Below are 10,081 nucleotides of genomic sequence, written 5' to 3' on the forward strand. Positions count from 1 at the left end.
AATGCCTGATGAACTAGGGATTGGACAGTTTCCAAGTGCTTGTACAATCGATGGAAATGTTCAAATAAATGTGCAAAAGAAATAAACGAAATAATCATGTTAATGTCCTCTCTTTGCTAGTTAGTGGCTGTGTTTCTGCGTTGGGTAGCAACGGGTGACTGTTCTCAGGCGGAAGATGTAAACAGCTTAATTTCTGTGTTAAATAATTTTTAAAAATTAAAATTCATTCTATACAGCAATCACATATTTGGGTACCGTTTCATAAAACTTTCATGCTTAAAATGTTTAGGGAGAAATGGAAGACTGGTGTGTATTTTTTTCTTTAAACTATCAAGACCAGCCATACACATTACAGTTTATGTACATACAGTAATGTGTATGTTCCTAAATTAATATCGTTTATGACCTTCAGATGTGTTATGCTCCTCTTCTTTTTATGCTCAGCTACTAAAATTTCCCTTAAGTGGTTAAATTCCATATAAATATTCAAAACTAAGTGGATTAAAATGTGCACAGTAAAGATATTAAATGATTAAATCTTTTCACTACCAACCAATGCACCACGAGTTCCCCTGTCGGTCATTTTGGCCAGCCAATCACTTACCGCGGTGCCCTGCGAGTAGGTTACTGTACGGGTTTTTACCGCGCATTTTGAATGGCTGCATCTGTACTTTTCACACGAAGAAGTTAGTTTTGTGTTTTTAGCTATTGAACATAACTGGTATGTCCGAGAAAATCATGTTTATCCATTGAATTTGGTCTTTGAATGGCTGGCGGGAGAAATCATTTTTACTCCCGTTGCACCCTCAGTTGAAATATTTTAAAATTACAATGCAGATTTGTTGGAGAACTTCACAAGTATTCTTAGGTTAGCACTGTACATATGTTGATATTTTGGAGTATTTACCATAGTTTAAATGTACTGTAAATGTAAACATAAACGCTGTAAATGTAATGTAATTTTGTAAAAATATGTTAGCTGAGGATGCGAGGGGGGCTATGACACGTTGTGAAACATGCAAGACAACTGTAAAAGTGGCCAGTATTTGAAATAAAATTGATGATCAAAAGAAAACCACAATTTGTGGTATTATCATCAATATCCTTCGAAATCGATGTCCAAATGAAGTTCAAATGAAGAAACTGTGAAAAAAGCTACATTGATAGCAGGGGATTTTGATCTTTGCACTTAAAGAACTAATTGGATTTCCGTGAAGGTGCCACCCTACAAACAGCACAAAGAATGAAACACACCCCCTCCGTTAGTGCTGGGGTGTGCTGTTGAAAATAGCGTTCGTGCTGCATAGGTGCGGTCACTTCCGCACGTCATGATACCACTAGAACTGACAAGAGCTGAAGCCCCCTCCCGGCGTTGTCCAAGGCAGAAATGTGAAGGAGAGTGACAAGGTGAATGTGGCTGAGTGTTGTAAAGAGCTGGTGCACTCTTTCCAGGGTCTTGGGTTCAAATCCCAGCACTCCTGTATGTCCTGGTTTTAAGAAGTTGTTTCCTCTGATTTGTAATATGCTCAGTAAAAGTGCTTTTTGGTAGTCTCTCGAGAGGCTGTGCAAGGAGTTTAGAGATAGACTTTCTAAAAGACAGGCTGTCAGCTATCAAGGCAGAAAAAATGTTTTGTTTTCTCAACATGAATGCTTTTTGGCACTTTCATCTTTATGAGGGAACAACGTCTGCCGAGATCACTTATGAGCCAGTGCGCATGGTAGTGTTCCGGCAGGTACATTTAATATTGGCTGTGGTGGCGAACTGCTTTTGTTTGTTTATTAAATCTTTGCGCATAGCGCTCATTCAAAAATACATTGTCCAAAACTGATCAGGGGATTCATTTCATGCTTTCACAAAGCACACCTTACACGAAAGACTTAACTGTTGAATTTATTGCGCGTTTTGATGCTGTTCCTATGGTTGCCTTGGTTACAAAAGTAAACATTCTTTTATGTTCTGCTAGAGTATCCTCTGGGTGGGCTTTATCATCGGGCTCGGATAGGTCATCAGTGCTCCGTCTAGGGAAAGTAATCAGCACTGTCGTTTTTCCTGTTCGTATGGCTCTTTTAAAGCATATAAAATTTCTCCAAATAAAGATACATTTTAACCCTGCGGTAAGCATTCCTTCAATTCAATAGTTTTACTCCGAGCAAAAAACAGCACAATATGTAGAGAGATGATATTCAAAGATTTCAACGTTCTTATTGGATTGCCTGTATGCAGATATCGCTCAGAATTCCTAAAATGATTTTGAATTCAGTTTTGCCTTACTACTTTCAGAGTATTTTATTGACCTTGCTGAAGCAGAGAGGAGACATAATCACAAATGTGACCAGTTGTGCTGCTGTTTCTGGTTAATAATGACTTTTACGAGTAAAAAAGAAAAACAGCTCCTTGCATAAAGGGCAAGAGCAACCAGCACACTCGCTTGTTGAGTGGGTATTTTCTGTGGTGCTATTCCTCAACTGCGAAGTTATTTGGTGAGCAAGGACCTCTAAGAAAGAGTCTGAATCCATCAAGAACACAGGAATTCTAATATCGCACTGCCATCTTGTGTACAGAGATCTGCTTCTTCCTTATTGAGTGTTTTGGTGTTTAAGAACACGCTTCCTACCTCAAGTGCTAGTTTCAAAAGATGTGTTACCAGACCACATATTATCTTGAAAAGCTTTGGAGATGCACTGACCGGGATTCAAATCCGGCTCAATAATTTGGAAGTCGCCTGTACCACCAAGGCACTTCTAAGAAGCCCCTGCACATTTTCACAATCCTCTCTCTCACCTACAAAGTTATGAAGACACAGACGACCAATGAAAACTAATTTGATTCACTCAAGGCTCCACTCTTTTGTTGTGATGTCATTTTAATCAGTGTTAGCTGTGATTAGGTGTTGTTTCTGTCTCTTAAAGTTTAAGAGTCTGCTCCTTTCTTCCTGGTATCGGTATAACATGTTCCATCTTTGTTTACAAACACCACTAAAAAAATTATTCAGCTCTAACGCCTGTGTGCATTGATAAGGTATCTGAAAAGGACATATTAAATAAAACACAATCTTTTATGTTACCATTCCTGTGGTTGGAGTGTTGTTTCTCCCTTTTATGTTCTTCTACAATATTTACAGACAGGGTTTTATCACTGGAATTGTACAGAACAAGTGTGCATCGGTCCATGAAAAACATCAGTACTGCTGTTTTTATATGCATAGTTTAACCAAGAGCACTTAAAAGATGCAAAAAGCTTTCAAAGAAAACAAAATTGAAAGACAGTCGAGCAAGGAGGTAAAAAAAGCTCTCCCCCATCGAGGAATCAACCACCGTCCCCCCTGTGACTGGATATAAAAATAACTGGTTCATTTGTGCCCAGTCTCTGGAAACTTCGACGCGATTAATTTTCCTTCCTTATTTCTTCATTCCCATGAATTTGCTCTGTAGTAGAGGAAATGCGAAAGCGGGAAACTGCATGAATTATTCGTGAGTGGTGGATTGTGTTCAAAGAGCATCAGCACGTCTTTAAGTCAATTCCATAAAAACCTCTGTTGGGGATGTAGTTCAGTGGCAGGGTGCATGCTTTGCACAGTTGAGGTCCTAAGTTTAGTTCCTGGCATCTCTAACTCATTTACATTCTGTGCTCATATTGCAATCATCTGTTGAGTGAGAACTCTTTGCTTGTGTTCATAGAGAGCCACGTCCACACAATTAAACCCAGGCACACTCAAAGTGCTACAGTGTTGCTCTGCTGTTTTAAATGTACCTCCAAAGCATGTTAACTGCCAAATGATTTGAGTTAATTTAAAATCATATTCAGGAAATCCTTCAGATGTGTTGCGGGTGTTGAAGAAGCCACCTGTTGAATCTCACCCGGGATTTCTTGAGACATCATTCACCGAGCTAGTCCTCCCTCTGGACTCAGCAGTCAGCAGAAAGCTGCACAAGCTCCTCACTGCGTGTCCTGTACTGTTACAAGTGCTCTCGTGTAGATGTTGATCACAGCCATAAGGAGACTTTGAACTTTTTCCGTATGTGAAGGAAAATGCAAAAGAGCATGAAAAGCATTAATCGTATGAAATATCCAAGCTACAACTCGAGAAAAACTGAACTAAACAACAACTTTTGATGATTACAAGAGATTCAAGAAACACAACCATCCACACACGGGCTTTGATCCTGAACACTTAAGTTAAAAGACAAAGCGAAGGATATGACCTGTAAACTTTCTTATAAAATATAAAATAATGTTCTACTTTCTTAAAAATTTCTTACTGTTGATGGGTTATTTATTGAATTTTAATAAAATCACAATTACAAACATTTTAGGTTAAACTGTTATTCACATACTCAAACGAAGATAAACATTAGATAGATAATACTTTATTAATCCCTTAGGGAAATTAGTGTTTTCTGCTGCGTGAGCCCATTTCTGATAAGAATAAAAAATAAGTTATATGAATTGAATAGTTCTACTTTTTATACTTACGTAGTCTTATTAATATTTCGGTTAAATCTTTTCTTCTGTAGTAATACTAGTCCTGATTTACAATTTTTGGACAAGGTGCATCTTAAATAATTTTGTTATTAGTTTCAGTTTTGAAAAATCGTGCCCAGAAGCTACCAAAACTGGTAATGTTCACAAGATGTGTAATGCAATAGCAGCCTTCTTGGTGGAAAACAAAAAAGTATTTCTTGGTATGAATCCTAACTCTTTTATAGGCGGCATTCTAGGATTTCTCGGTTCAGAAAAGCTGTAAATGCATTGTACATTTCTACTCCATCAATATCAGCAGTGTTATCACTACCGAGCGCTAAGTATAGATCCTGGCAATACTTCATGAGATCTTTGTTAGAAAATTGTTTATTTTATTTTTTAAAAATATTTTCAATTCCATCCAAAAAGTCAAAGTTTCAATTGCATGCAACTGATGAGATCTCTCTTCGATGGAAGTTATATGTACATCCAAAACACGTTTCTTGTGGATCCAGAAGAGGATCATTATGAGACTCAAAACATGCCTGTCTCTTCTTTTTTCAAGGATGAATTGATTATTGAGGTATAATCATTGGTTCAAAACCAAAAAGAGAAAGAGTAACAAAAACCGATGTTTTGCCAAGTAATTTGAAGACCTAGATAGAGAAACGTGGGGCTGAAAGAAGAACCAAATGTCCACATACTATACTATGTTAATGGAAGCATACATGTTTCCATGGGAAATTTACTCCTGCTCCCAAACTAATATGCTGCAGTGATATCTGATAATGGTACTGTCACTGCTTGTAAGCCACATGTTTCAGCTGTCAGCCTACTATACCATGTTCAACCAACGCTAGTAATATTACTGTGTAATAGAGGAGCAAGAGAAGCCCAGTCAGTAGAGCTGGCGACCCTTATGTTTAGAATTGTGGATTCAAGGGTCATTTGTGTCCTTTCTTATCATTCTAATCTTTTAGTAGGACAGTGCAAGCAGGACGTGATAGCATACAGTGACAACCCAATGTCTTATGAGCTTTGTGTAATTCAGCTTTCTTACCACTTTGGGGCTTGATTCAGATATCGCTGTGAAAGCAAGTGGCAAGCAAAGGCTTTTCTAAATCGAGGGTGATCTGCTCCCGAGTAAGTATAAACACAAGAGCGTTTACTGCTTGAAGACCGCACTTTGTCAAAATACTGCTTTTTGTTAATTTCACATTATGGTATTTAGACGGGGCAAAGTAGTGTAGTCCTTGTACAACTTTGATTAGCGTTTGTTATTCAGTTTTGAGCTTCGAGGGGCATAATGCAAATTGAGATGGTGAATAGAAAATGAAACAGGAATCACTTCTTGGGCTAAGAAATCCAAGAAGCATGGAAACCTGTGGATTTTAACAGTACAGAACACTCACAAATTGTAGTGTTGCTGCATTCTTCTGCTGCTTTTATATTTCGATCTTTGACTTTTGAATGCATACCTTACCGGAAATCTTTCTTCACTTATAGAAAGCTCAAAAAGTTCTTAATGTAGAAATCGGAGCCCATCTAAATGTTCCTTTCTACTAATCACATTTAAGTGTTGACGAAGCATTTTCCTGCCCATCATGTTCTTGAAAAGCGGTATCTCTGTTTTCCTCCTATTGTCATTGTCAGCACAATAAGACAGGAACAATGCACAAAAAATAAAAAAGTAGATGTCAGAAGTGGGATTTAATCCCATATTTCCATTCGGAGACCAGAACACCCAACCAAGATGAAAGACATCAGTTCTCAAGTCTGACACCTTAAACCTTAGACCACTCAGCCATCCTGACAAGCAATGACAAAAGCTGTGCTGAATTCACCAGTAGTTCACTAAACTGAGTTTCTTCCTTGAACAGATTTGCTTGTCTACAGAGTAAATTGCAAAGTCCAGGTGTGCAAAGTTCTTGGAGACTTATTCACAAAGACTTACTGCTGTAATAAATGCAAAAGGATCTTCCACAAAGTATTAGTTGGGGGGGGTTCACACTTATGTAACCAGGGTGTTGTAGGTTTAATAGTTTCAATTATTCTTCCTAATAATTATCTGTTTGTTTTTCTCTTGAATTTTGTTGGTTGCAAGGTCACATTAAGGATGGAAAGATGTCTGACATGATTTATCTTGATTTCTGCCTTTACATTACAAAAACCTGCAGTTTCGATAAGGGTGTGTAGACTTTTTATATCCACTGTATGGTCACTTCCTTTGTTAAGCGCCTTGGGGCAACCTAGTTATTGTGAAAGGCACTATATAAAAATAAATTGAATTTAATTTAAATGACTTAATCCAGAGCATCAAGGCACTTTACAAAACATGCATAGAAAAGTAGAGTATAAATGTGTAAATCTGTAGTTTTGGAAGTAACTGCTTGAATAATCCAACTGCCATTGTTGTTACTGCTGCTTCTGCTGCTATAACAACTACTACAACCATTACATCAGATTCTTATCCTTATTCTGATACTAATACTCCTGATACTACAACTGCTGTCATTACTACTAATAGTGATAAAAACAGGGTACTCACAGATCTCTGGACGTTGGTCTGGACTCTAGAAAGTGGTTTCTTTCACAAGCGACTCTGGACCTCAACACCTGTAGATGGGTCACCTTTGTCAGACACAGCAATGGAGCCCAAGCCCACCTATACACACACTCACACACAATGACAGATATACGCCCACACACTCACACACATTATCACACACTGACAGACAAACATCCAAACACTCACACACAGACACTACACAGACACACACATAGACACTATGAATACTTATAGACACACATCCACACACTCACAAACACAAATTCACACACTGAGAGACACCACACACTCCTCACAAACACCACACACTCACAGACACATACGCTCATAACTACAAATACACTATCAATAACACTAATACAAATACCAGTTATATTGCAACAGTAACACTATAACTAGGACTTACACTATCGTCCTCTCTAACACTGACACAAAATTATCTCTGTAATTATCACTAATATTAACAGGAATACTAGCATTACAATCAGTAGCACTATCATCATTAATACTCACGTGAACACTAGCATTAATATTGTAACACAACGGGGGCTCAGGCAGGCGCCCTTGCCGCATCTGGTCAGCCCCATCCCGACTGGAGGCTCGAACCCGAGATTTCCACGTCTCTCTGCAGCAACCTAGCCCCGTGAGCTAAAGAGCAATCTCTCTACAGCCTGGTAGCTGTAGTCCTGCTATCACAGGGAAGGGCGGTGACGTCACCTGCTCTGATATGCCGGCTCTTACACAGTGCCTGTCGGCCATAAGCGTTACAATATTAAAACTACCGATTGTACTCGAAACATGAAGACAATATTAGTATTAGTTGCTATCCGTGACGTCACAACGCTCTTTGTGACGAAGGCAAGACACCTAGCAGTGCACAGTGAAGTGGGGCCTGTTGCCGTGGTTTGACTATACTGATGATTTGTAAACAGTGGAAAAATGCATTTAAGCTTTTACTTACACAAATTTATCAACTTGGAATATAGTTTTTAATAATTTATCAACTTGGAATATAAATTTTAAGCTCTAGCATACAATTCCTTAACAATTATTTGAATAATAATTCTTTAATTTCGGATTGAACATTATTAACGCTAAAGGCGCTATTGTTATTGATCGATACAGGCTGTATTGACTGTTTTCTAGATATTTAAAACAGGATCAAAACGGGAAAAGAATCAGTACTCACAAATCAGTGAAGTTAATCGATTATTCCACGGTTCTTCAGTTGAATTAATTGGTTGTCGATAGATAAGTGATCAATAACTCTCCTCCGTGCGCTCGGTGCGCCTCCCGCGGTCTCGCTCTCTGATCCCGGCGCTCTGGCTGGTGTCTGTGACGTCACAGCGCTCTTTCTGACGGAGCAGACATGTCTCCGCTGGAGGAGACTCCTGTCCGGAGCCCAGGGGGCTTTTCTTACAGATATAACATCTCCAATAATAAAGGCGATTCATAACAGCTGGAAATGGAGAGCGACAAACCGAGGAATAAAATGTATTAAACCAAAAAAATAGTTTACTTCACAGACTAATGCGTTGTATAGCATACTCCCGTAGAGCAGAAGAGAAAGGGCACAAGTCCCTGTAAAAAGCGTTTTTAAGCGTTTTACACTAATCTCCACAGAATAGAAGCCAGGAGGATCAGACACCTGATCCTGAAGGTTGAAGAGTATCTCCTGGTTTTATTTCCACTCAAGCTCTCAGTTCCTCAGCCAGTTTGATGATTTAATTAACTGTATAACTGTTATCAGACCCTGTTTAACTGTATATGTATAAGACTCCGTGAGAGACGTGTGAGAGACGCTGTATCCCAGGGCTGGTGTGGAATCACACACAGACAGGTCTTCTGTGTGATTTGAGTCTAACTGCTCAGAGGTACAGACTGGCCAACTAGTCACTATTGTAGACAAGACCATCAGTCTGCTGCTGCTGATAATCATATTACACATAAGAGTAGCAATACTGATGTTCATTAAATCAGTAAAAATAATAATAAGAGATAATCACATATTGCTCAATTTTCAGTAAAACACTTCTGACAGAGGGTTAGGGAGTGACTTACAATAAAGACAATGAATCAGGGCAGTAATACCGAGGGGCTGGAGGTCCTGGAGACCTGGAACAGAGCCCACAGCTGCCAGATCAGGGACCCCTGAGCCCAGTTCACAGAGAGGAGAACCAGGAGCTCCTCTCTGTCTCTAAGAGGCTGTGAGGAAGGAGAAAAGGGGGAGATGTGACCCGAGTCCAGGCTGTTCTGTCTGATATTATTCATGTAGCAGCACTGATTGTCTGAATGTCCTCTGGTTCTGAATTGTCAGGATAAAGAGAAGGATGTAGATGAGCTTTTGTCTGTTCAGGAGGTAGGAGTTTGTGTAAAGTACTGAGGGTCCCAGAGCTCTGTGTGTGAGTCTGAGCTGTGAATCTGACTGAGAGGAGAAAAATATTTTTTTTTCTTCTGCCTCTGAGAAGTCTTTTCCTTTACCAAGCAACGTTACATCCCCTTCAGATACTCTGCACAGACTGTCAGAGTGAGAGAAAAGGAGAGAGAGATGGACAGATAAGGGCACACAAAGCGAGAGAGACAGGAAGTGGGAGAGAGAGGAGAAGGAGCAGGAAGACAGTACAGGTGTTCAACCACACTGTGACCACAGGAGACAGGAGGCTTTTCTCAGCTGCTGAGGAGCTCAGGGCTCATGGCATCTCAGGCTCAGTGGGTCTGGCAGCAGTCAGGTCTGGGAGCTTTTCCTCATACTGACACTGGAGCTCTAAGAGTCAGCCTCCATTCAGACAGGAATAGCCCCTCCTGTTCAGCCCTGAAAGACACACTGAGAGAGCTGTTAGAGCCCTGAGACAGCTGTGTGGGTAGAAGACCTGTCACCCTGTAGTGGTCTGAACACTGGTCTCTCCTGTGTCTCCCTGTGCAACACTAGAGCTCTGAACACTGGGCTCTCCTGTGTCTCCCTGTGCAGCACTGGAGCTCTGAATACTGGGCTCCCTGTGTGTCTCTCTGTACAGCTCAGCTCTCAGCTGCCTCATCAAACTGACACCCAC

Source organism: Lepisosteus platostomus, unplaced genomic scaffold (genome assembly GCF_059453375.1).
Source record: "Lepisosteus platostomus isolate fLepPlt1 unplaced genomic scaffold, fLepPlt1.hap1 Scaffold_103_H1, whole genome shotgun sequence".
Taxonomy (NCBI): domain Eukaryota; kingdom Metazoa; phylum Chordata; class Actinopteri; order Semionotiformes; family Lepisosteidae; genus Lepisosteus; species Lepisosteus platostomus.